Here is a 27493-nt window from a genome sequence, read left to right on the forward strand (position 1 = left end):
ATATTCTGACCGTAGCATATGTAAGAAGCACGAAATAAATGTATTACGAGCACTGAATATCCAGCGGCACGAATTTGCAGTAAATTCAGTAAAACAAAGAATAGTAAATATTACGGCATTTTAGAAAGTAAACTGTAATTCTTATTCAGCCTCAAATGGATACAAAATAAAGGAGTAGGTTAAGGAGAACAGAACGAGACAGTATAAGGCATACCGAGAAACAGCTTGGAGCCCGATAGCAGTTACTGAAATGAATACACAGGTAGCGCCACACAACGGCAATTGAATTACGTAGCATACCATGCGTACGTAAGTGATCAGATTCAAATGATGAGTCTGTTACAAAGAAAACAGGAACTAAAAGAGGGAAAAATGAGAGAGGTTACGTGGAAGATAGTGGCTATGTGAATGAATCCATTGATATGTTTAGTTTGCCACAAATAGAGAAATAAGCGATCGAGAAACATGAGGATACGGAGAAGAGCATGAAGATACGGTAGAGCAAGACAGTGAAAAACCTTGGAGTATGAATGATATCTTAAAAACTTATCTACAACCGTACCGCTGCCTCCCCGTGTGGAGCAGGGGTATAAAATTACAGTAAAGAAAAAGAAAAAACAACTTATCTACACAAATTAATGAACAAGGCAGCATTTTTAACACTCAAATTAGGGCACAAGTTAATGGTCTTGAGAATCAACTGCAAACATAGGTAAGTGGTATTAGTAGACTCAATCATCAAATGAAAACACAGAGTGTAATGATCAGTAAACAGACCGAAAAAGTAGACGAGGAAGTAGGTGTTTTCAGTATTGCAATCAAAGACATGAAACTTGAAATAAATACCATAATTACCAATGTAGCCCCTATCAGGGGCAGACCAATATCAACAAAAGATTCGGTTTAGAAATCATGAAGATCCAAGAAACGGTAGAACGTTTAGTAGTTGCGAAAGTGGACGAAAAAATTTTCGGGTTGAAAACCGGAATTGTTGACGAATGTAGCAATGAAAACTCACATTTGAGAATGACAGTGGTTGATTCTGAGAAAGAAATAAGCAAACTGGTACACATTTACGAGCAGAAATGTGACCAAAACACTTCAAAAATTCAAGGCAAGATATGAGAATTTGAAACGAAAATAAGAGACAAGCCCAGTTGTGCCAATGATAGGGTAGCTCATAATAAACTATTAGATGGTGAAGAGAGCTCTGATCCTCCCGAAAGATATACTGGCTGGCACTTACTGGATTTGTTGAAAAATTGCGAAAGGATTTTCCTGAATATTTGACAGATCAGAAAATGACTAACGTAGTTTTCAGTACATTAGCAGGCGATGCTAGTTCCATACTTATCAAATAAAACCGTTCGCTCGATGAAAGATCCATAACCAAAGACTGGAAAGTGGCACAGGTGACACCTATATTCAAGAAAGGTAGTAGGAGCAATCCACTAAATTACAGGCCTATATCGTTGACGTCGATATGCAGCAGGATTGTGTTCAAACATTACGAATTACACCGAAGAAACTGTTTATTGACACGCAGTCAACATGGGTCTAGAAAACATCGTTCCTGTGAAAAACAACTAGCTCTTTATTCACATGAAGTGATGAGTGCTATTGACAAGGGATTTCAGATCGATTCCATATTTCTGGATTTCCGGAAGGCTTTTGACTCTGTACCACACAAGCGGCTTGTAGTGAAATTGTGTGCTTATGGATTATCGTCTCAGTTATGTGACTGGATTTGTGATTTCCTGTCAGAGAGGTCACAGTTCATAGTAATGGATGGAAAGTTATCACGTAAAACAGAAGTGATTTCTGGCGTTCCCCAAGGTAGTGTTATAGGGCCTTTGCTGCTCCTTACCTATACAAACGATTTGGGAGACAATCTGAGCAGCCGTCTTAGATTGTTGGCAGATGACGCTTCCGTTTATCGGCTAATAAAGTCATCAGAAGATCAAAACAAATTGCAAAACAACTTAGAAAAGATATCTGAATGGTGCGAAAATTTGCAGTTGACCCTAAATAACGAAAAGTGTGAGGTCATCCACTTGAGTGCTAAAAGGAATTCGTTTAACTTCAGTTACACGATAAATCAGTGTAATCTAAAAGCCGTAAATTCAACTAAATACCTAGGCATTTCAATTACGAACAACTTAAATTGGAAGGAACACATAAAAAATAATGTGGGGAAGGCTAACCAAAGACTGCGTTTTATTGGTAGGACATTTAGAAAATGTAACAGATCTACTAAGGAGACTGCCTACACTACGCTTGTCCGTCCTCTTTCAGAATACCGCTGCGCGGTGTGGGATCCTTACCAGATAGGACTGACGGAGTACATCGAAAACGTTCAAAGAGGGCAGCACGTTTTGTATTATCGTGAAATATGGGAGAGAATGTCACAGAAATTATACAGGATTTGGGCTGGACATCATTAAAAGAAAGGCGTTTTTCTTTATGACGGAATCCTGTCACGAAATTCAAATCTCCAACTTTCTCCTCCGAATGCGAAAATATTTTGTTGACACCGACCTACATAGGGAGAAACGATCACCACGATAAAACTAGGGAAATCAGAGCTCGTACGGAAAGATATAGGTGTTCGTTCTTGCAGCGCGCTATACGAGATTGGAACAATAGAGAATTGTGAAGGTGGTCCAATGAACCCTCTGCCAGGCGCATAAATATAATTTGCAGAGTATCCATGTAGATGTAAATATAGATGTAGATTAAATCTGAACACTGATCAGGTGACGTTTAAAGAATTCAAACAGAAGTTTATCGAGGAATACTAGGCGGAACAAAAAAAAAGTTTATGGCGAGAATTCGTAATGGCCATATTGTAGGACAATAGGGGCAGAAACTTCATGAAAGATTCCTGCTAATCCATGTACCGAAAATTGACACACTTAAGAAGAAGACGACCCGAATTCGAGATTCTTTGGGCGCTGTAGCAAAAGCTGCTCGAAGATTCGAAGAGATACTTAGAAAGTAATCATAAAAGCTCTCCTGCGTTTCTATAAAGAGTAGAGGATGAAGATCATTGTCAAAATAATTGTGATTGTGATTATCGCCAGAATAATAACAACAGGGGTAATCGCAATGACAACAAAGAGACTGGCGGCGATAGGTATCGCGTTATTATTGTTCAACGAGGTAGGGGTTGAGGTCGAGGTACATCAGCCGCTCAGGGAAAAGGATTTGCACCACGACATTACCACGACAGCAGCAACGCGGGAAACTGAGGACCGCGGATGTTGCGAGCCAAACTAACGCTAACTGATATTCTCGGCCCAAACGTAACAAACAATACCGGCGCAGACGTAATGTATCTAACGCACGAGACAGCAACCGTGGCAGATAACGACCCCGTAGCAACAGCGAACGTAAACTCATTCGTAGGCGACGAAGAAAGCACCGACATTTTAAATGATAAAATTTCCGAAAATGAGTTGGCAGGGATTGAAGTGGTGCGAACAGATCGATGATCTGTACCAAGAACTAAACTAGTGAGAGTAGGAGGGTTTCAAAATGAATTATGCGGCCAAAAGGTTAGCTGGTAGTGAAAGCAGAAAAAGGGACGTCGAGAATAGGACGTGGCCAGATAGTAAGGAAGGAATGGAAGTAGTTAGCACCTCAAAGTACGCGAGCTGCCAATGATACTGAGATTTACAGTAAGAAAAGGAATACGGTCGCAAGGAGGAGAATGGAAGACGATGAAATCCTGAGCGTGGCTAACGAACCATTCCCGACCAACGAATAACCAGTAGAACAAACTGCTGTCATTAGGCCGGAAGAAGTACATACAGATGATTGTTCACAAATCACTGTAGTTCACGAGGCTACACAAAAAAGAAGTAAAAGTATACGCCATTAGAGACGATGAAGATAACAACTCAGACAAAGAGCTGCTGTGACAGGAAAATAACCAATAACATTAGCAAAAACCGGGCCCTGAATGTTCAAGACCCGACATAAGATCGACTGAGGAAATTATCAAAGGAAAGCGTTTATGTTAGAAATACGTGTCTCCGAGGCAGCGATGAAGTGGGGATTTCCCCAACGGCCATTTCACGCGTGTACCGTGAATATCAGGAATCCGGTGAAACATCAACGCTCCAACATAGCTGCGGCAGGAAAAATATTCCGCAAGAACGGGACCAACGACGACTGAAGGGAATCGTTCATCGTGACAGAAGCGCAACCCCTCCTCAAATTGCTGCAGATTTCAATGCTGCGCCATCAACAAGTGTGAGCGTGCGAACTATTCAACGAAACATCATCGATATGGGACGAGTCTCGCTTCAAATTGTATCGAGCGGATGGACCTGGACGGGTATGGACACATGCATCCATAATTACATGGACCCTGTATGTCAGCAGGGGACTGTTCAAGCTTGTGGAGGCTCTGTAATGGTATGGGTCGTGTGCAGTTGGAGTGATATGGGACCCCTAATACGTCCAGGTACGATTCTGACAGGTGACACGTACGTAAGCATCTTGTCTGATGACTTGCATCCATTCACGTCCATTGTGTATTCCGACGGTCATGGGCAATTCCAGCAGGACAATGCGACAATCCACACGTCCAGTATTGCGACAGAGTCGATCCAGAAGCACTCTTGAGAGTGGCCACAAACTCCGCAGACAGGAACATTATTCGGCATATCTGGGATGCCTTGCAAAGTGCCATTCTGGAAAGGTCTCCACCCCCTAGTACTCTTACTGATTCATGGACAACGCTGCAGGATTCATGCCTTCAGTTCCCTCCAGCTCTGCTTCAGACATTAGTCAAGTCCATGCCACATCGTGTTGCGGCACTTCCGCGTGCTTGCGGGGCCGCTACAAGATATTAGCCAGGTGTAGCAGTTTCTTTGGCTCTTCAGTGTGTAATATGTATATTCTTACAAACTGTGTTTTGAACGTATGTCATGCTGCTGTGAAGTCTTACTGTTAATTTTTTCCTAATATATGTCAATAAGTTTCAGATTCTTAACAATGTAACTGTGTATATAATTAGTAGCAGCTTGATAAAATGGAAGTCAAATATGTGAAATAGGCAGCATAATGTTTTGCTAAGTGTATAGTGTGCGAAAGGTGTTTGAAAAGGGCTGCCAAAAATCTCAATGGGCAACCAAGTGATTCGTTGGTAAAACAAGGTTTGTAAATAAAGGTGTTGGAATGAACTGCCTGAAATAATGAAGAGGCATTGAGAAAGTTTATGCTTATTGTAAATAGTGTTATGTTATTTTGTTGAACTGCATCAAAAAATTTACACAGCTGGAAACACCTGTCTTGTAAAAGTAACAATGTCCCATAAGTTTGTTCATGTACACGAACTGAAAGTAAGATCTTCAGTAATACTTTGAAAATGATATAAAATTTAAAAAATTAGTGTTTCCTTTAAAGCAAAATAAACTAACTGCTTAAAAATTCTAGTAAACAGCTACAAATACCGAACAAACTTTAAATAACGTTTATGTAAAAGCTTGTACCGTATTTCCTCTCTTATTAATGTATTATGTGTTCTCTTGTAAAAGATGTCATTCTCATGTGGGGGTACGCATTGTTATACAGTGCTCTATCTAACAAAGAATTTCTTCTCCGTGATGAAATGCTATGTAAAATGTAACTACTGCTCTTCTTATGTGAATGAAGTAAAATTATATTCATGTCTGTGTATTGCTGTTTATGTAGTGTGAATGCTGTTGCGATGTGTTTTCAATTTTTTTTCCATCCTAACAGTGTTTGAGGTATTATGGATGATCCACTGATGTATCCCTATAAGGTAATTTCATTTGAACATGGGTCATGTTTAAGACTATTGTCGATATTACCTGTAATTTTACTACCTAACTTCTTTGTCTGTTTTTACTTAATGTAAAAGTTGGAGGGAAGTTCCTCCGCAACTGAAATGGCTATGCGGGACCAGAAAAGGTGGATCTGGCGATATAACTGCAAGGCTCCCGTGTGGCATGAGTCAGTGAGTGGACAGCAGGCAAAGGGTGGGAATCTGGTGAACTGAAAGAGGCGGGAAGAACTGCAAGATTACGTAATATAGTGTCTCATGTAAACGTAATTTGGCTTATTATTCATGGACTACTTTTAAGTGGCTCTATACTACGAAAATCCGACGCTAAGAAGAGAATTTTCAGAGCTTGTTACACAGCAAGAGCCATGGACACTTAGTCGTTTTCCTGTTCAGGATCCTATCCCAAGCGCTGAGATAATTCCGAGTATCTTAATTTACAGCAAAAGTTAACAAACTTTGTGGAGTTGTGAAGTACATAATTATCCAATGAGCATAAGTTTTGAAATACTCCAAGAAATTTTCTTAAAAGGTTAGTTAAAGTTTCATCAAGGTACAATTGCTAAGAGAAGATCTAAAGTAGTCAGTTTAGAGATCCTTATTATTGAAATTACAGTGTTTATAATTTCATTTAACTGTGTTTCTTATATCATGTTGTGACTAAAATGTTCAACTTGGATCCGAGTCTCCTGAAAGACTAGTTTCTGGGTCCTCATGCCAATAATTGAGCCAGATTTAAATTTCATATAACGATAACAATACTCAAGAAGTACAAGTTTCATTCTTATAAGTTGTGTGTACTATTCTAAGCAAATAGCTATTCATATTCAAATTATAACAGATTCAGTTATCACATGTTCCATCTGAGTTAGACTGTATAAGGATGTCAGTGCTCTTTGAGACTACGAATAATTATCAGTGCAAATGATGAAATTACTTGATAACTATTTCAATTATATTAATTTCCAATAAGTAAACTGACAAACGAACCGTTTGTCCAAGTGAATAGTGCTCCACCATTAGTAACAGTTTACCTGTTACGATCATTAGCTTCCTGCTCTAACGTACAGATACTAAGAGTTACTAATACACAATTCTTGCTTTAACGTATTAACACTCCTATCGTAGTTCGTGTGAAACCACTGGTACTTTACTTGCTAAATTGCGCTACTGCCTTGTATGTCATCAGCAAAACAGAATTTCATTGTCAAGTAAAGTCAGTTCCTTATGATCTGTGCTAGTACTTGGTACAACATTGCCTAATTAGGCAGGCGATCGTTTCCTCCTACATAATTACTTTATGACTAATAGAACTTTGGTTCGATTCCTGTTTGTTTTGCTGTTGTTTCCTCTCATTTGCAATCTTTCCAGAGACAAACGAATATTTGGCGACTAATTTCATTATGAACCACGAAGAAATAGTGAGCGTCTTTTTCATTAGTGACTCTTCGTGGCACATTTTCTACAAGATATCACTATGCTTCATCGACGCCATAGCCTAACTTATGACCAACTCATGAAATTTGAGTTAGGAGGAATAATCATCCTTTTTGAAACTTATTTGTGGCTTTGTGTGACTGCAACTTGAAACTGGCATAATGTAGTTACGAAGATGTGTACGTGAAAGAGATTTGTGCATGCATAAACGTGGGAGTGGACGCCTACAGGAGAGCCACGACAGTGGCGGAGCCTATAACTGCAGCATTAGGTGAGAAATGTGGTAGTGATTGATGATTCAAGGGCTTCTGCTTCTCACCACTGCACCATGTGAGCCAATGAAGGCTGCAGTGGTAACACCGGTTCCCGTCACATCACCGAAATGAAGCGATGTCGGGCTGGGCTAGCACTCGGATGGGTGACCATCCAGTCTGCCGAGCCCTTTGGCGGGGGGGGGGGGGGGGGGGGAGTGCACTCAGCCCTTGTGAGGCAAACTGAGGAGCTACTTGATTGAGAAGTAGCGACTCCGGTCTCGTAAGCCGACATACGGCCGGGAGGGCGGTGTGCTGACCACATGCCCCTCAATATCCGCATCCAGTGACGCCTGTGGTTGAGGATGACACGGTGGCCGGTCGGTGCCGTTGGGCTTTCCAGGGCCTGTTCGGAAGGAGAGAGTTTAGTGCAATATACCGGGAATCTCTACTAAGAGTCACGAGTTGCATTTGCTCTGCTATTTCGGCAGATGTTTGCTGTTTCGTTTTTGCTTTGTGTAGCTGGAGTCAGTCCAAAAAATTACTGGTCGTCACTCCTTTCCTGTGACGCCCAGTGCCGGGAGAAAGTGTCGGTTTGTTTCTCATTACAAAAAAACTTATTTTTAAATCGTAAATTCTCATGCCCATTCGATAGAGTGCCCCCAGATTAGTCTAGTCCGATATTCCTTTCATCGACGTGTATTCACCCTCGAAGGATAAACAGCAATCGCACAGCAACTCAGTAGCGCTACATGCTTGCCGGTAGCAGCCAGCGCGGCCCAGGATACTGCTGGCGCTGCTGAAGTACTGGTTATTCTTCGAGTTATACTGTCCCTGTTAATATATATCGATAGAATAAATATCACAAAGGACTAATCTGAGACCGCTACATCGAATGGGCACGTAAGATTCGACTTTCAAATACTACGCTACTGGCCATTAAAATTGCTACACCACGAAGATGACGTGCTACAGACGCGAAATTTAACCGACAGGAAGAGGATGGTGTGATATGCCAAAGATTAGTTTTTCAGAGGATTTAACAAAGGTTGGCGCCGGTGGCGACACCCACAACGTCCTGACACGAGGAAAGTTTCCAACCGGTTTCTCACACACAAACAGCAGTTGACCGTCGTTGCCTGGTGAAACATTGTTGTAATGCCTCGTGTAAGGAGGAGAAATGCGTACCATAACGTTTCCGACATTGATAAAGGTTGGATTGTAAACTATCGCGTCTGCGGTTTATCGTATCGCGATATTGCTCCTCGCGTTGGTCGAGATCCAATGACTGGTAGAAGAATATGGAATCGGTGGGTTCAGGAGGGTAATACGGAACGCCGTACTGGATCCCAACGGCCTCGTATCACTAGCAGTCGAGATGACAGGCATCTTATCCGCATGGCTGTAACGGACCGAGATTATGGAATCGGTGGGTTCAGGAGGGTAATACGGAACGCCGTACTGGAACCCAACGGCCTCGTATCACTAGCAGTCGAGATGACAGGCATCTTATCCGCATGGCTGTAACGGACCGTGCAGCCACGTCTCGATCCCTGAATCAACAGATGGGGATGTTTGCAAGACAACAACCATCGGCACGAACAGTTCGACGACGTTTGCAGCAGCATGGACTATCAGCTCGGAGACCATGGCTGCGATTACCCTTGACGCTGCATCACAGACAGGAGCGCTTGCCATGGTGTACTCAACGACGAACCTGGGTGCACTAATGGCAAAAACGTTATTTTTTCGGATGAATCCAGGTTCTGTTTACAGCATCATGATGATCGCATCCGTGTTTGCGACATCGCGGTGAACGTACATTGGAAGCGTGTATTCGTCATCGCCATACTGGCGTATCACCTGGCGTGATGGTATGGGGTGCCATTGGTTACACGTCTCGGTCACCTCTTGTTCGCATTGACGGCACTTTGAACAGCGGACGTTACATTTGAGATGTGTTACGACCAGTGGCTCTACCCTTCATTCGATACCTGCGAAATCCTACATTTCAGCAGGATAATGCACGACCGCATGTGCAGGTCCTGTACGGGCCTTTCTGAATACAGAAAATATTCGACTGCTGCCTTGCTGGGTTCTGATTTCTCAGGATCTATGCACTCGAATTGCTTGAAAATGTAATCACATGTGAGTTATAGTATAACATATTTGTCCAATGAATACCCGTTTATCATCTGCATTTCTTCTTGGTGTAGCAATTTTAATGGCCAGTAGTGTATTTTGTTTGTAACGGGAAACAAACCGACGCTTTCCGCCAACAGAGTAATATTTGTTTGTGATGATACCAGCTACACAACGCAAAACCTAAATTGCAAATCTATGCTGAAACACCAGAGAAAATGCGCCTGACGTCTTTTAGTAGACACACCCGATAAAGTGGACAATCTTTAATGCCTGACCTCATCATCGGGTGTTGAGTAGCTACGGTAATTTCAACATAAACTACTTATTAATGTCAGTTACAAAAAATGACGTGGAAATCTTACTTCAACGCATCCCTGAAGTGACATGGAAAAAATACCGTGTTTTTTTTCATGTTGTACAGAATGTTTGGAACATATAAACAAGTTTCCGTACATGTCATCCATTTGACACATTTGGAACGTTCGTCCAGATGCTATATCCAAAGAATTTGGATTCGAGATAGATACAGTCGACACAACAAAGCTTTTACCATATCTTCATAAGCTCAGATACCTCTAGTTGTGTACAGCTGGCAACATTGGAAACGCAACAGACACATACAACGACAGCAGCACCATATTTAACTGACTTTTAGTAGTGTATTTCTTCCTTTATTATTGTAACTGTTGTACTTGCAGAGCTTCTTGATTTTCTGTGATTGTGTGCAGTTATCGCAATTTGTTGTACAAATGCATTTTTACACTTACTTTTATATGTCCGAAACACCGAGATGCTTCTGCCACGAATACACAAACAAGAGCAAATTTCTATGGTTACGTAATAATCACGTGACAGCTTTTGAGGCTCTGGAATTCCACTGAAGCGATTACACTTCGTGTCCTGTCGTTATTATTATCATTATTATTATTTTGCACGGTATTGTTTGTCGATGCGCTGCAAGCGGACAGCGAATATAGCTGACATGTCATTTTCTGCCAGGATGTCTCAACATCTGCAGGTCACGTCCTGCATGATGGTTTCAGGGCGTCTGAAGCGGCAGCCAGGTGCGGCGTTCTGCCTCGCTGAGCCCATAACTGGATAAAGCGGTGGCGCATGACAAGGGTAATTGGGCGTCTTGAAGGATCTGCATCAGCAAGACAATAAATTTGTCGACGCCAGTATTGAATGTCCGTCTTTAAACACTGTCCAATTCAAGAAAAATATTAATTTCTCTGGACGCTCGCAAATGCTTACGGAGTGCTGAGCTTAGAGGCCATAGCTCTGGAAATAAATATGCCCTCTCTGACTATTTCAAACTTTATACCGGCTTGTCTTCGCTACACTGAATACAGAAACTTACTGATGCCACGTCATATTTTGAGTTGATTCAATATTTATCTCAGAGAACGAGGGACTGGTAATGGTCTATAGGCCAAAGGTAGCCCGTTACAACCTACAGTATTTGGATCAACGTTCGTGTGCTGGCCGTATCGTGCATGGGTTGAATTCTATTGGATTGGAGAGGGATGCTTTATCGAATTTACGGTTATCTCACCGTGGTTCAATACGTGCACATCATGAGACGTACTGGCGACTAGTGTCAGAAAGTCATATCCAAATGCAGTGATCAAATTCCGGCAGGACCTCTCACTGGTTCACTCGAGTCAAATCGTTCAGCAATGGTTTTCGCAACAGGCAGCCGCTGACCTGATCGATGGACCTGTTCGAGCGCCGGAGTTGAATCTCACTGAAAATTTGTGGCCGAAAATGATGCGTCATACGAAATTACACTGGCCAACACCTGCCCCGCACACACCTAAACGACTGTGGAACCTATTGGTGGATATATAACGGAGTCACGAGTGATGGTAATTCGAACGTCAGCTATCGCTGTCTACATCCTATACTTCCCTCTTTTATGTTTTATTTGGTATAAATTTCCCATTTCTTGTGCAGTACGTCTCGTTGATACATTAATACACTCTAAGATTTAAAAAAAAAACAACGCCCAACGACGGAATAGCCGAATGGGACGAAAATCGGTAAATGTAACTCACATGTGCACACAAATAAACGATTACAATTTCAGAAAGAATGGATGAGTTAATCATGAGAAATTGTTTCATAAATTGTGCAAGTCAGTAACGCGTTGGTCCAGCTACGCCCTAATGCAAGCAGTTATTCAGGTTGACATCAACTGATGGAATTATAGGATTTCCTCTTGAGTGATATTGTGCCAATTTCTGTCCAATTGGCGTATTAGACAGTCAAAATCCCGAGCCCATTGGAGAGCCCTCCCCGAAATACTCAAAACGTTCTCAATTGTGGAGAGATTCAGCGACCTTGCTGGCCAAGGTGGGGTTTGGAAAGCACAAAGACAAGCAGTAGAACCTCCCGTAGTGTGCATACGAACATTAACATGCTGAAATGCAAGTCCAGGATGGTTGCCATGAAGGGTGACATAAAGAGGCGTAGAATATCGTTGACGTACCGGTGTGCTGTAAGCGTGCCGCGGATGACAACCAAAAGGGTTCAAATGGTTCAAATGGCTCTGAGCACTATGGAACATAACATCTGAGGTCATCAGTCCCCTAGAACTTAGAACTACTTAAACCTAACTAACCTAAGGACATCACACACATCCATGCCCGAGGCAGGATTCGAACCTGCAACCGTAGCGGTCGCGCGGTTCCAGACTGAAGCGCCTAGAACCGCTCGGCCACACCGGCCGGCAACCAAGAGGGTTCCTGCTATGAAAAGAAATGGCACCCCAGACCATCATTCCTGGTTATCGGGCTGTATAGCGGGCGCCAGTCAGCTTGGTGTCCCACTGTTGTCCAGGGTTCTCCAGCCTGTTCTTCGCTGGTTATCAGAGCTCAGTTCGAAACGAAACTCATAGCTGAAGACAATTCATTTCCCGGCCGATGACATGTCAGGAGACACCGACAGTTGTGGGATAGCAACCTGACTGTCGCCCTCGATACGGCTCGACAACAAGGAGTCATGGATGCTCTAGGATTACCCTTTCATTCCATACAGGATGTCATCCACTGCACCTTTCGAACGTAGTGGTACATCGACTATATTCTACGCCCCGTTTTGTCGCCCTTCATTGCAAGCCATCCTGTCCGCACAAGGCGAGAGTTACTACTGCTTGTCTTACTGCTTGCCAAATCCCACATTGGCCATCAAGTTCACCCACCGCAAATGAGAACCTTGGAGCATGTGTGCGGGGTCCTCCAGTCAACTGGGTCCTTCGACGAGCTAACGCGCCAATTAAACAGAATTTGGTACGGTATTCCTCATGAAACCATACAACAAATCTGTCAACCAGTGCTAAGCAAAATAACAGCTTGCATAAGGAGCAGAGGTGGACCAACGCGTTACTGAATTGCCCAATTTTTGAAGCTCTTCCTCTTAAATAAATTGTCCAGTTTTTCTGAAACTGAAATAATTTGTTTGTCTGTGCATCATGTACGCCACATCTACCTATTTTCATTCCATTCGAATAATTCCTTCGTTATGCGCTTTTTAAGTGTTGTCACAATTTGTGACGAGGTTGTTCACGCCGAGAATCCGGACATAGGACTTAGCCATTTACCGTGCGAAGAGTTTTGTTTTGACAACTGTACACGATAAATAAAACGCAAATTTGAAACCCGAACTCCAGATGTTCATTATGTCACAACGCTCTTACACAGAATACGGTTTGCGATCGTTTGATAATGTGTCATTGGCCCATATGTTGATTCTTTTTCTATATATTACTATAGTTAATATAGTGTGAGATTTATTCACATACATAATACAACAGTACGAGAGTGTGCTGAAAAGAAATGCCTCGGAATTATTTAAGTGAAAATTTTTAAGCTCTTAAGTAATACAAACATTATTAATGCTGTGCATCTTTATTCTTCATGTCTACAGATTTATTTGTCAACATAGTCATCCTGTCGACAAGCACATTCCCCCCAAAACCACAGGGCAGTCACTGTAGAACGTTTGACGGAGCCACACCCTTACATTCCTTGCACCGCTTCATCACTATCAAAGCGAAGACTCTGAGGATGTTCTTTTAAGTTTTGGAAACATATTAAACCGGATGGGGCCAAGTCGGAACTGTATGGAGTGTGATCATCGACAGTGAACCCACCGCGGCGGATGTCGAAGCCCTTGTGTGCGGTCTGGCATTGCCATTTAGAAAAAGAGGGTGCTCCATGTGTGAAAGAACTCGATTACAGCACTCTCTTTATCACACACCGAGACAATTACGTTACACACTGACACACGCTATAGTTCGTATTCCCCCAGCAGCAGAGGGCTGCAAATATGAAGAATAAAGGTATAGAATGTTAATAACGCTTGTTTTCTTTAAAAAGCTTGAAGAGTTTTTTACATAAAAATTCAGAGGCATTACTTTTCAGCACTCGCTCGTATAATGCAAACTAAGATTCTTGAGCAATTCTTGTGGCGTAATTTTCGCATACAATAGCGCATTTACCCAGACAATCGTAACTGGGTCGAGGAAATGTGCGTCGCTAGAACTGTTTCTAGGCTCGTGCTGCGCAGACTGTAAAGCGTTATTAACAGTTGCATCACAGAGAACTTAATACGAGGAAGCGTGAACTGTGGCAGATTTGAAGCTACAACTTGTGGAAGAGTTGTTACGACGCTGCTCAATATATCTTCTATCCACTGAAAAATAAACATGTGATGAGGAATTGCAATGAGATAAACATAGACTATATATCTAGTTTTCTAATCAGCAAACATTGGACCGTAATTGATAACCATCCGTCTTTTTTCGTACGTTGTAATTATGACTCACTCTCTCTGGGGTACCTGTTTCCGTCAACACTAACACGGCTTGTTATGTCTCAATGCTAGACATAAATGAACCTCAATAATAAATTCGGTGATGTGACAACGGCTAATGTTTTAGGTATCCCTATTACTACTAGGGCACTTTTCAAATAAAACATATACGATGTTTTTTCAGTTTCTCGATTTGGAAAATGTATGAGTGAGACGTTGCAGTGGTTGACACTGAACTCGTGTTCTGAGGGGGTCTTCACATATCTGCATTTCTTCACTTCAGTGCTAGGACGGTTCCATTAACGCTGACCCAGCCGAGAGCTTCACTCTTCTCCGATGACTTCAACGACGCCGGGAAGCTAAACGCCAACCATCCTTCCCTTTTGTATACGAGAGGTTGAAGTACCTGAGATGTAAGAACGGTAATTTCCTTGGAAAAAATACTTAAAATCGTGACTAATGTCAGTTGTGCGCTTAATCTATGGTATATTTTTTTCCTATAGCTCAGAGAGCGTGGGAGAAACAGGGAGCAGACACTTTTGAACGCTTGCCAAACTGTCGTCGCTGCCAATAGCCTCTTCCCACGATCGGCCGTTGGCGCTGCGAGGGCAGATCCTATCATGGCCAGTCCACGAACAAGCTCGGAAGGCTCTCTAATTTTGCTCTTGTGCATCTCGTTTGAAAATTGTTTCCTGTCAATACATAACTGAAAAAAAGCAGTCTTCAGTATAGCGTTGCGCCTGGTGTTGTGCTCTACCAAAACTGCGGTTGAGTAGTTTTGGAACAATACATAAATGGTAGGATTAACAGTAGTATAGGTAGCATTAGTAGGAAAAGAAACATAAATGAATCTGTTAGAGGGAATGGAGGGGCCGACAAATTCTCTTTGTTTTTTGTTCGTTTGTTTTGCACATAACTACGACCGCATGTCGTTCCGTATTAGCCCACTGAGAATTGTATACGCTTATAAAATATAAATTGCATTTTATAAGTAATAAAAGTTAGTTTTTCGTGTAACTTCTGCGCTTTTATGTAACCAAAGCAACGGTTTTTGATGCCATTACATGCACAAGCATAAGAAATCTCTATAATTATTGTTGTTATTTTGTACTCAATAGAGCGTTCTTCATCATGATCAAAGGCGATAGTTTTCTGTTATACGAGGGGCGTTCAGAAAGTAAGCTCCGATCGGTCGCGAAATGTAAACGACTATGAAAATCCGATAAAGCTTTGCACAGATGTGTTGGGTAGTGTCTCTAGTATAACCCCAGTTAGCATCACGTCGCTCTTCTTATTTCTGAGCTCGCAGTGAGTGCGTAAAGATGTCTAGAAAATAGTGTCTGCCGCCAAGTACGAGGGCCTGGTGAGAAATTTCGCCTGAAGCTATGCAGCTAACATTACATAACTGTCGTGCTGTTTCTTCTTCAAGACAATTCTCAGCCGCATTCTGCAGGGGCAATGAAGATGCTCCTGCATCGTTTTCAAATGGAAATGAGAGATTACCCACAATACAGTCCGCAATTGTCTCCCCCTGAGTTTCATCTCTGGTCACATGAACCGCTGTCTTTGAAGACAACATTTTGACACAGACAACGAGGTGTAGGCCAGCGTGGAGAATTGGCGGAAAGCACTGGCGGCTGCCTTCTATGATGAGGCTATTGAAAAGTTGGTACAACGCTATGACAAAAGTCTAAGTCAGAACGGCGACTACGTAGAGAAGTAGCTGAAAGGTGTAGCTAATTGTTACAAGTAAAACATTTCTGATGTTCACTGTGGTTTCAATTTGGCAATCAATCGGAGCTTACTTTCTGAACAGGCCTCGTAACTGAGGAGTGTGAAAGTTGTTTATGAATAACAGAAACATATTTTTTGTTTTGCATTTTTTAAATTTTACCTTTCTTTAGGAAGTTGCATTTTCTAGCTCTGTATGATAAATGTAGATTTTCTTTAATTTTTTCTATTACAACATTTTTGTGTTTCACGTTACAAATCAACAATTTTCGAATAAAACCAAATTAAATAATGACAATTTAAATTTTGTTACACGTTCTATTTTAAGGAGCCGACAAGAGGGAAACTTAGTAGAACAATCATGTTCGTAGGTCATGTGGCCCTTTATATATCCTCAGTCAGTTTCAGGCTGCTTGAACACTTCTGGTCGGTAGGGGAACCTAGTGAGAGACTGATCGTATACACAAACAGATGGTTCAAATGGGTCTGGGCACTATGGGACTTAACATGTGAGGTCATCAGTCCCCTAGAACTTAGAACTACTTAAACCTAACTAACCTAAGGACATCACACACATGCATTCCTGAGGCAGGATTCGAACCTGCGACCATAGAGATCGCACGGTCCCGGACTGAAGCGCCTAGAACCGGCAGGCGCATACACAAACAAAGCAATCGAAATGACGTAACGCCCGACAGGTACACAACGTACGTAACACACAGGTAACGCGGTTACCATCTTAACAACCAAACCTACTATGAAAACTATCAAAGTTTACTCCCAGTGGCAACAGTCCACAGTAGCCTGCAGTAGTTTTATGACCCTAGCCGTGCCGTGGGGATGCATCAAACAGCATAGCCGTATGAGGCGGTTTTATAATTTCCTTTAATTGCTTAGATTTACATTATGGTTCGCCTGTGTAATCAACAGAATCCTCTAACAAGTACTCCGATGCATCGAAATTGGTTTATGTCTACACAACATATATTTTTAATTTGAGGCATAGTGTCATATTTCTGCTACACTATAAAAACTTAGCAGTATTTTGGACAATAAACTGTCAGAATATGGACTTGCTTGAATAGCTATGCCCGCTAGCACACCACTTCAGGGATTCGGGAAATCGCGTTGGGCCGGATCGAAAGCGTAGGTGGATTAACGACGATGGCCTGTGCCGGTCAGCTTCGATGTTGCTTTTAGGCGATTTTCCACATTCGATTAGATGAATACCGGGGTGGTACCCACGTCGCGCCTCACTTACTCGATTCACAAACGCTTAGAAAACTTTCGCACTAATTTACATAGGATGAAATTAGAAACAGAGAGATAGGGTGCACAAATTCCGTCTCGAGGGGGGAGGGGTGGAGACGGGTGGCAACAGGAAGGACATTCGGTCACCCTCTACCACTAACATTCGCAAGTCTAAACCAACAAAGTGAACAATTAATGATATGGAATAAGGCCAGGAAAAGGAGGAAAACCGTCAGAACATGCCTGTTGGCTATTGGAACTATTTTTTCCATTCTGTTCTTGTTTCGGAATGTTTGCCTGTTATACAGATCAATTGTGGGAATCAGGCAGGTAAAATTTAACGACCCACACTGTAGCGGGGAATTATCGCTGTGACGCTCTCTCTGACATTCGTTACGACAAGTTTCTTATGACGAGAATGTTAACGAGACAAACAAATACGTTTTTCTTTATGTTTCATCATCACTGAACTTTGAATATCCTTCAGATAATGTGAGAGAGGTAATATTTATACGATGTCAAGTACTTTTAAATTTACATAAATATCAGAAATACATTTTTATATTAGGAGAAACGAGTTAATTCGCATCTCGTTTGGTAATTCAGATCCAGACAGTAAAATGCAGGAATCAACTCATTAATATCAGATTTAGTGTTTATACTTTATAATGCTCCATATACGTTTGCATCAGGTTGCCATTCATACATTATTAAATTATATTTTCAGCTTGCAGTGGTGTCTTGAGCAAATTGTGTAAGAGATCGTCTGCTGTTCCATATAGAAACTTATGCTAGATTTTGGTGGTCTTAGCAATCATCCCGCAGCAATCAAAATTTTAAAAACTTTCTCTTGAGCCACTAAAATACAAATATTTGATTTAAATGGATAAGGCTTCTTACCGACGCTTTACACGGCACACCAACAAATAAGTACAATGACTCAGACTGAATCGTTACGAGCAGTAGAGGGGAAAAGAATCACCAGATTCTTCTTTCTTCCCAACATGTTTCGAAAAACATCGTTAGATGGCTTTGTACACTCCTGGAAATTGAAATAAGAACACCGTGAATTCATTGTCCCAGGAAGGGGAAACTTTATTGACACATTCCTGGGGTCAGATACATCACATGAGCACACTGACAGAACCACAGGCACATAGACACAGGCAACAGAGCATGCACAATGTCGGCACTAGTACAGTGTATATCCACGTTTCGCAGCAATGCAGGCTGCTATTCTCCCATGGAGACGATCGTAGAGATGCTGGATGTAGTCCTGTGGAACGGATTGCCATGCCAATTCCACCTGGCGCCTCAGTTGGACCAGCGTTCGTGCTGGACGTGCAGACCGCGTGAGACGACGCTTCATCCAGTCCCAAACATGCTCAATGGGCGACAGATCCGGAGATCTTGCTGGCCAGGATAGTTGACTTACACCTTCTAGAGCACGTTGGGTGGCACGGGATACATGCGGACGTGCATTGTCCTGTTGGAACAGCAAGTTCCCTTGCCGGTCTAGGAATGGTAGAACGACGGGTTCGATGACGGTTTGGATGTACCGTGCACTATTCAGTGTCCCCTCGACGATCGCCAGTGGTGTACGGCCAGTGTAGGAGATCGCTCCCCACACCATGATGCCGGGTGTTGGCCCTGTGTGCCTCGGTCGTATGCAGTCCTGATTGTGGCGCTCACCTGCACGGCGCCAAACACGCATACGACCATCATTGGCACCAAGGCAGAAGCGACTCTCATCGCTGAAGACGACACGTCTCCATTCGTCCCTCCATTCACGCCTGTCGCGACACCACTGGAGGCGGGCTGCACGATGTTGGGGCGTGAGCGGAAGACGGCCTAACGGTGTGCGGGACCGTAGCCCAGCTTCATGGAGACGATTGCGAATGGTCCTCGCCGATACCCCAGGAGCAACAGTGTCCCTAATTTGCTGGGAAGTGGCGGTGCGGTCCCCTACGGCACTGCGTAGGATCCTACGGTCTTGGCGTGCATCCGTGCGTCGCTGCGGTCCGGTCCCAGGTCGACGGGCACGTGCACCTTCCGCCGACCACTGGCGACAACATCGATGTACTGTGGAGACCTCACGCCCCACGTGTTGAGCAATTCGGCGGTACGTCCACCCGGCCTCCCGCATGCCCACTATACGCCCTCGTTCAAAGTCCGTCAACTGTACATACGGTTCACGTCCACGCTGTCGCGGCATGCTACCAGTGTTAAAGACTGCGATGGAGCTCCGTATGCCACGGCAAACTGGCTGACACTGACGGCGGTGGTGCACAAATGCTGCGCAGCTAGCGCCATTCGACGGCCAACACCGCGGTTCCTGGTGTGTCCGCTGTGCCGTGCGTGTGATCATTGCTTGTACAGCCCTCTCGCAGTGTCCGGAGCAAGTATGGTGGGTCTGACACACCGGTGTCAATGTGTTCTTTTTTCCATTTCCAGGAGTGTATAATAAAGAATACGTTTAGTAATGTCTTATCCGAGCTGAATGTCCGACAGTCAACAGTTAGCAACAGTGAAAAACTGTGAGTGTACCATACCGTTACAAAGCCTCCAGTCTTGTTTGAAGGCCTCAGGAAGAGTTATCGGATCGATATCATTTCAAACTTCATTGCAGTATCACTAGAAGATTGTTGTCCATAACAGACAGTACTTCGTTACAATGAACCTCTCAAGAGGAAACACTCAATCGTTGAAATATGTCATAGGTTTGTGTGCGAGTGGTAAACTCTATGTTGTTTAACGTTGCTAGCGTTTAACTGAGACACGAATACATGTTATGCGCAGCGTTTTATCCTGTTGAATAAATAATAAAATACAATTCCAAAGGAACAGTATCAATATATCGTTGTTGTATGCGAAAAAGATGTTAAGATATTAGTTGAAGAAACAATCTGGTGTTCTCATTGGTCGAAAAAGTAATTTAGGAACGGAAATGTGTTATGGCCCCTACTGGCTGCCACTCCTAGAACATCAATAATGATTACTAATTTGCCATTAGATAAGATTCTACAACGAAATTATGTTTGAGTGTCGGCCAAAATATCATATTTTTACACCAGTAAATAAAAGTATTTGTTATAGTTTGAGATAAACTGAAGTATTAAAACTGTAGTTTAGAATACGTAAATACCCGTATCTTAGCGGTAATGTTTGGGGAGGGGGGTTATGAATAACAGCTCTGTAACAAACTAAATATATTTCTGGAAATGGATCTCTGGAACTAACTGCGTAAATAATATTTTTTTCATCGTTATAAGAATATATACGTCTTGCGCTACTTCTCGATTAACGATCGTAGTACGTAGTACAGAACGAAAATTAGTCACAAAATAAATTAAACAACTACTGCTCTCCATTTCATAATGGGTTATTTTAATTGCCTACTCCTTTATTCTGAAATAACATTTTCGTTCTGTCTCTAAGGTGTATACATTATGTATGAGCCGGGAAAATACAAATTACTTGATTACCATGCAAGCCGTTAGTAACAGAACAGTTACAGTGGTGGTGTACTGTATTCTTCCCCACAACAGTTGAATTTACTAGCATCCCAACGGTTTTATGACCATCTTTTTAAACGTAATGAAGGACGTTGTATCAAACATGCCTGCAGAAATGCTCAAAACGCAAGTGTAACTCAGAATAAATAAAGTACTCGCAGAACCCTGAATATCTGCCGTCCACCTCTGGCCACTTATACTGTATAACGAAGTAGCTTTTTCATTACGTCTGCTGGAGATCAACTGTAACACTAAAGTTATAAAGCGAAAGTGTGATCCATTTCAGAAGGGACAATTGAATAATACTTGCGTGGCAACAGTCTGACTACATTTAAAATAGTAAATAATTTATGAATGTGCGCTAAATGTCAATACGCAATACTACCTGAATCGCGTCTAGATGCTTACGTAACGCTTAGAAAAGGACAAAGTGAATGCAGACTAGTTAATAAAACACACACACACACACACAAACACACACACACACACACACACACATACACGTCACTTGTAACACAGCTTCATCTCAAAACAAAAACAGTCATTTTTCGTGATGAGACAGTCCCCTTTTTTTAGTTTGGATTGGAACGAAAAACCGACTATTTTTACTTTCTGCGGTTAGTTACAGAAGCATCCATTGTGTGTACGAATGCGTACTGCCTGTTCTTTCTTTTTCGAACTCGCTTGAGTGTACTCATTATGTTGCCTCCATTCGAAAAATGTCTGCATCTGAGAACATGGCCTCACATTTACTGGAATTACAAGATAATATTATATTCATCTTGTAGACTTGCCTGTAGTTTCTCCTTGCACACAACACTCATCTAACAGCACCTTAAGGCCATTGTATGGATCCGAAATCTGTGTGCCGGCTACCCTACAATCCTCTATATAATCACACTGTGTACCCTCTTGGAAGCACAACATACTGTTTTAGAACATTTCTGTTTGATAACTGGCAACCATTACCTAGCTACACAGCAATTAATCAGGCGTCTAGAGATTTTACTGAGTTTGATTCCATTTCCTAGAAAACAGGCATAATAATAGTTTCAGACGATGCTCACAGAACGGGAAAACAGTGCCACCTAAGACAAAATTGCAAATAAACGCCCATATCTGAAACGCAAAATTTTTTTGGACAAGAATGAAACGTTTCGTATGTATGTGATGTTGTTTTCTCCTTTCAATGTTGTTAGGAGGAAAATTTGAAACGTGATTAGAACGAAACATATTCTCTCATACTTTCATTCTAGTGGGAATACTACCAAAAACTTAAACAGCAGAAAGCAAGTAAGAGATTTAATAGCTTGTATTTCTTATGTTTAGTATAAGAGAGTATCAGTATTAACAAACAAGTTCTCCTACAAACAGTGGGCCTGTGGGGTGCACTCCGGTAGCACAAACTGTGACGCTCTGACCGCGAGTTTCGGGTCTCCCACTCGAGCATTCACTTTCTTGTTGCAAACTTATGCTCCACCAAAGACTAACAAAAGCTGTAAGTTAGGGAAAATTTTGCTATATTTTGCAACATAAATGTGGGTTTGCTATAACTGCGGTTCAACGAAATCATCTTTAGTGCACCATAAGATTTACCTAAACTACGAAAATTGAGCGACACATTCCTACTAACGCCAGGCATATGGGCTATCTAGAAATATTTCTTTTCCTCCCAGTTCCATAAACTCATTACGTCACACGGTTATGACAGCAACAAATCATTGATAGTTGCTACGCTTGCCATATCATTTAAATGCCCAACAAATAGCTAATTTCACGACTTAAATATGTCTATCAGTGTCTACTCCAGAACGAACTGTAAGAACGCCGACTATCTTGGGAAAGCGGCGTCCAAGATATTGCCATACCTATTTTAGCCTACATGTTTACGAGAGTATTTTGACGAATGTGCTAAATAGATATAACAACGTACTATTATACGAAGACACACTCATTCAAATTACATACATCGAAGCTAAATTAATGAAGAAAAGAGAGTTGACAAAGTCACAGGTATGATTAGATGGATACAAAAACATTAAGGATTCATCCTGGTGAAATATTTAAATTGGTCAAAGAATCTCTTATTGTAGAGCCCACGTGGACTGTGGTATGAAGGTGTTCATTGCGGTTCATTCATTGAAAGTGAGATAGAATGAAGGTACTGTAAAAGAAATGAAATTGATGCAGCGGCTCAAACGTAAAACAGCGACTTTTGTGTGTATCAGACAGCTGCTTTGAATGAAAGCAAAAGAGATTGAAAAAGAATTCCTATAGCGACGGAATTCAACTACAGGCGACTGTCAATTTTCTTAAAATCACTTCAAGAACTTGCTTTGAAGGTCATAGATAGGCAGTTCTTTCACTTATAGGAAGAAAAGAATGAAAACTAACAGACAACGAACATTTGGCTTAAGGAACAAGTCAAAGATTCCGAGAAGTGAGAACCGCTATCACAATGAACGAACTGGACTACTTTTTTTAGGGAAACAAATGTTGAGCAGTATCAAGGTAACCCAGCTATTCGCCAATTTTCAGTTACCAACTCGAACAAACTGAGCAGCAACCAGGAAACTAGGTGATGGTGTTATCCTTCTCTACATATATACGTATCTACACCAATATCAATACTCCGCAAGCCATCTGGCGGTTTGTGGCGGAGGGAAGTTCTGGTACAACTATCTTGTACCCCCTCTCCTGTTGTACTCGCGAATGGTGTGTGGGAAAACTGATTATCGGTAAACCTCTGTATTAGCTAGAATTTCACAAATTTTCTTCTCCTAGTCACTTCGTGGTACGTAAGTGGGAGGAAGTAATACGTTGTCCGACTCTGCCCGGGAACTGCTTTAAATAGTAAACATCTCGTCGATGCTCAACTCTCTTTTAGCATCTGACACTGGCATTTGTTGAACACTTGTGTAGCTCTATTGCGGCTATCAAAAGATACCGTGACTAATCACGTGCTCTTCGTTGGATCTTCTCTATTTCTTCTAGCAGTACTACCTGGTAAGGGTCCCAGAATGATGAACAATACTCAAAACCGGCCGAGCAAGCGCCTTTTAAGGCACATTATCTTGAGATTCTTACTATGAATCTCAGTCTGGCATCTGGTTTTACCACTGTTTGTTTTATGTGGTTGTTCCACTTAAGGTCAGTCTCGATAATTATTACTAGGTATTTTATGGTAGACACTGTTTTCAGCAATGTCTCATCAATAGTGTAATTGTACAGAAGTGGATTTCTTTTTCCATGTACGCACAGTATGTTACACCAGCACCTACTACTATTAACCTTCATTAATATACACGCCAACATCTACAGCAGCCAACAACCACTACACGATGGGCGACCGCAACGAATAGCGCAGGTGGAGGAGCTTATGGAGCCACAGGATATTTGGCGAATGGACTGGCTAGTCAGTTCCCCGTCGAGGACATGTTCGATGCTTTGGGGAGACTGATTGTAGCATATCCACATGTACCAACGGCCATACAGTAGTTGGCAATCGCGTTGGTGAAGCAATGGACCGCCCTACTGTAAGAATTTCTTAGCAACCTTATCGCCAACATGAGAAAACACTGCAGAGAACGGTCTGCTGTTCGTGGTGATCACACACCCTATTAAGAATCGTGTCATGCCTTTTCAGTGTCCATGGGACCATCATAAATCGCGGTGTTCCACTGCAATAACTGTCTTCGAATGATAGTGTCATTTCCGTTCGTCTCATTGCCTGTTTCTTGCAGTTACCCTCTGCGCTATACTGTAGCAGTTGTTTCTGTATATAGTCCATGTTTCAATGTGCTATGTAACTTGGCAGTGGCACTTCGTACAAAAGTTACTTTCGTCCTGAAATTTTGCACAATAGTGTATAATTGCAGGATAGTATTTCTTTGACTCACGCATGATATGTTCTCGCTTATTCTGACATAGTCATCATCAGTCTGTTCAGAGAGTCACGGGGTTCACGGTATTGACACTAATCTTTTAATCTGTTACTACATGTTTCTCCTCTTTGTTATAAGCATTCTCTCGCATTTATCTTTATTTAAAGAGAGGGACTTTCATTTAGACGAAATGAAAAATATGTTTAAGCCTTTACGATTTTGCTTTTAGTATTGCAACGACGATAGGTTTCAGAAGACAACGGCATCGTGTCAGACTAGTTTAATACTACTGCTACTCACACCACTGATAGCATACAATAGGTTCTTCGTACGACTTCCTGAATTAACAGCACCAGATTATCGACCTTTATTGTGCCATACTCGATGAAACACCTGATATTTAAGACATTGTGTATGGAAAGCTACCTAGATGTGACACTCTTCTAGGGCAGTATACCAGATTATCGTCCATTACCGTATTGCACCGTGTATGGTATCTGATTCTTATGTTTAGTACGAGTTATGCTATGAAAACGTAACATTTCGAAAGCGTACCTCAAAATGAATTTACCCACAATTAAAATTCATAGGTGAACTGAACAGCAGGGAAATGGCTCATATTGGTACGAACTATTTTCGGCCATGCGCGGCTCAGTGGCCAGCGGAGTGTATGTAGATTGACAATGCTATCGGTTTTGCAGGACTGGATTATTGATTGGAGGTGGGAGGGGCCTATCCCGGTTCTGCGTTTGCGGTGCATTGTGTGAGTGTTTTGACGTGTCTCGTAGTAATCGCAGCTAAGAACGTGGTGCGGCGGAATTGCATGGGAGCAATAGCGGCGCGGGTCGCCAGCTGCTGATTGGGGCGCGCCGCACGCCATCTCGTGCAATATGCACGCGCCAAATCACGGCCCCCGCGACGCTCCAGCGCGCATTGCCCTCCTCTTTCTGCCGAGTCACCGGGAAAAGCTGCGGTCCGTCTCCTAACATCCTACCTAGCAATAAATCATTACACAACCTCGACGCTAGTGTCATGTTGTGACTCAAATGGCCATTTAAAGTGACCACTACCTTCCGGTTACCAGACTTTAAGCGGATACTAACGAGTTAATGACACACACACACACACACACACAAAGAGAGAGAGGCACAAGCAAGTAGTCTTGGCATTAAAATTAATAGACATTCGTAAAGAAGCAAGGAGGGGCTACAGCCACGTTTCTTGGACTCCAGTTAATAGAAATAAGGAGAGGAAACAGATTTACGCTGGAATTCTAGTCGATAACGGGGTCGTTAAGGACGGAGTACAAGCTCGGATATGAGAATGCAAATTTGGATGGTCAAATGGAGACTTGAACGTCGCGTTTTCCGAATGCAAGTCCAGTGTAAAACATATCGAACGTACTTGAGTGTACTCCATTGCATGTAAGAGTACATAAGTGTCTTATCTGCGGGATTTGTGAAGCTACAGAACTAATCCAGATTGTATAAGTATTACATAAACAGTTCTAAGTAAGCAGGACAAACAGTACCTACATCAAAGTAGATTAAAATACTTCCTGTGTCGTACGAATCTCTTCATTCCAACTGTATGCCTCCAAAAACTGCTCATGTAATGCAGTGAGGTTTAACTGTATGTATTCCAGACTTCGAAAAGAATTTTGCACAAGAATGTGAGATGTCTTCACATGAATACTACAACAGTAAGAGGCCGTCCTGAAATGTAATGCTTATGATCCTTTATGTGAAAACGCTTAAAGCTTTTTAAATGCTTTATTTCCCAGCATAGTCATCCTGGCGACGAACACATTTCTCCCAACGAGAGATCAGCTCTTTGATACCGTCACTATAGAATATCTGACGTTGTTGACGGAGAGACAACTTCACCTCTCCGTGCACCGCTTCACTACTATCCAAGTGAAGTCCTCGAACGTGTTCTGTAAGTTTTGGAAAGTCACTACTGTATCGAGGATGACAGTTGACAGTGAACCCAAGGCGGTGAGTTGTTGCAGTTGTCACAGCGCTCGTGTGTGGTCTGGCATTGTCATGCTGCTCCGTGTGTGGACCAACTCTTAGAAATGGAAACTCAATTACAGCATGCTGTTTCTCACATATCGACATAGTTGCATTACACACCGCCATGTTACACGCTGCAATTGGTTCAAATGGCTCTGAGCACAATGGGACTACACATCTGAGGTCATCAGTCCCCCAGAACTTAGAACTACTTAAACCTAACTAACCTAAGGACATCACACACATCCTCGCCCGAGGCAGGATTCGAACCTGCGACAGCAGCGGTACACGCTGCAATTGGGAGCCCTCTGGAAGTATTGGGCAGAAAATGTACACATGAAGAATAATTATGTAGATTGTTAATAACGTTTGTTTTATTTAAAAAGCTTCAAGAGCTTTCATATAAAAATTCGGAGGCAGTACTTTTCAGCAGACCCTCTTATTTCTAGTAATATACTTCACATAATTACTATAAAAGCCTCACAAGTTAGTTCAAATCAGTGAACCCAAAGCGGACCGTATATTTAAAAAACCAGCTTTGCCGGTGGACGAAATTCCGCTGTACTGACACACAGAGGCATAGGCAGCGGTTTAAAGTTGGCGTCAAGTCCCTGATGGCAACGGTAAAGCCTTA

The sequence above is a fragment of the Schistocerca piceifrons genome, chromosome X, assembly GCF_021461385.2.
Source record: "Schistocerca piceifrons isolate TAMUIC-IGC-003096 chromosome X, iqSchPice1.1, whole genome shotgun sequence".
Classification (NCBI taxonomy): Eukaryota; Metazoa; Arthropoda; class Insecta; order Orthoptera; family Acrididae; genus Schistocerca; species Schistocerca piceifrons.